Source organism: Lactuca sativa, chromosome 4 (assembly GCF_002870075.4).
Source record: "Lactuca sativa cultivar Salinas chromosome 4, Lsat_Salinas_v11, whole genome shotgun sequence".
Lineage (NCBI taxonomy): Eukaryota > Viridiplantae > Streptophyta > Magnoliopsida > Asterales > Asteraceae > Lactuca > Lactuca sativa.
In genome coordinates this window covers 52,692,500-52,693,092 of record NC_056626.2, presented here as the reverse complement: position 1 = coordinate 52,693,092, position 593 = coordinate 52,692,500, and positions in this window count along the sequence as shown.

Sequence of the window (593 nt, the reverse complement as noted above, 5' to 3'; positions counted from 1 at the left end):
GAGTTAGATAATGGATTTTACCTGAAGCAGAGTTATACATCTTGACTCTCCCATCTCTTAAATCTCTCCAGGTAGTCAGGGTAGCTTCGTAACCAATGCCCCCTCTGTTTGCAGTAGAAACATATGGATTCTTCTAGAATGATACATGGGACTATCTTAGACTCAGCCTTTCTCTTGCGTAGAGAAAACTTTTCTGGACTTCAAATGTTGCCATTTCCCGTAGAAGGTTGTGATATTGATTTACCAGAAAAATTTGCTCGACCAGTGCGCCAAATCATTGCTAATTCAGCTACAATAAGCAAATAAGTCAAAGCAATAAGGGTCACGTCGTGTTCCATCATATAGTACTCTCTAACGAACTTACCATATGATTCGGGAAGTGAGTGAAGAACCAAGTCAACACCCAACTTCTTCGATACATCAACGCCCAACATTCCCAATCTATCAATATGCAACTTCATATCCAAGACATGAGCGCATACCGACTTTCCATCTTCGTGTCTTTTCGCCAACAGGGCTTGAGTGACCTTGAACTTTTCAAGTCTTCGAACACATGGGTCAGGGAGAATTATTAGAGGAGGTGGAGGAAGTGA